The following is a 727-nucleotide window of genomic DNA, read 5'->3' as shown; positions in this document are numbered from 1 at the left end:
CACATATATGCACACAACATAGGTGCGCCAACTTTCATAAAGCAATTTCTAGGAAAACTAAAGAAATATATTGACTCTAACACCATCTTAACTGGGGACTTTAATACCCCACACACAACCCTAGACAGATCATCAGGACAAAAAATCAGCAAGGAGATTCGGAACCTCAAAGTGACTTTGGACCAAATGGACTTAATTGATACCTACAGAACACTCCATCCAAAGATCACAGTATATACATTCTACTCATCACCGAATGGAACGTATTCTAAGATCGATCACGTAATTGGCCATAAATCAAGCATAAGGAAATTCAAAAGGACTGAAATTCTACCATGCACCTTCTCCGACCACAGTGGAATAAAAATAAACATTGACACCAACAAAGTCCCCCCAAAACCCACAAAGTGAAAAGGGAACACTTCTACACTGTTGGTGGGAGTGTAAACTAGTGCAACCTCTGTGGAAAGCAGTGTAGCAATTCCTAAAAGCTCTAAATATCAACCTCCCGTATGACCCCGCAGTCCCCCTACTGGGAATATACACCGAAGAACTCAAATCACTCTATAAAAGGTATACCTACACACTTATATTTATCGCAGTGTTGTTCAAAATAGCAAGAACCTGGAAACGACCATGCTGCCCATCAAAAGAGGACTGGATTAAAAAAATGTGGTACATATGCACGATGGAATACTAAGCAGCCATAAAAAAGAACAAAATCATG

Source organism: Carlito syrichta, unplaced genomic scaffold (assembly GCF_000164805.1).
Source record: "Carlito syrichta isolate Samal-C Ts95f unplaced genomic scaffold, Tarsius_syrichta-2.0.1 Scaffold314247, whole genome shotgun sequence".
Classification (NCBI taxonomy): Eukaryota; Metazoa; Chordata; class Mammalia; order Primates; family Tarsiidae; genus Carlito; species Carlito syrichta.
This window is presented reverse-complemented; position numbering follows the sequence as displayed.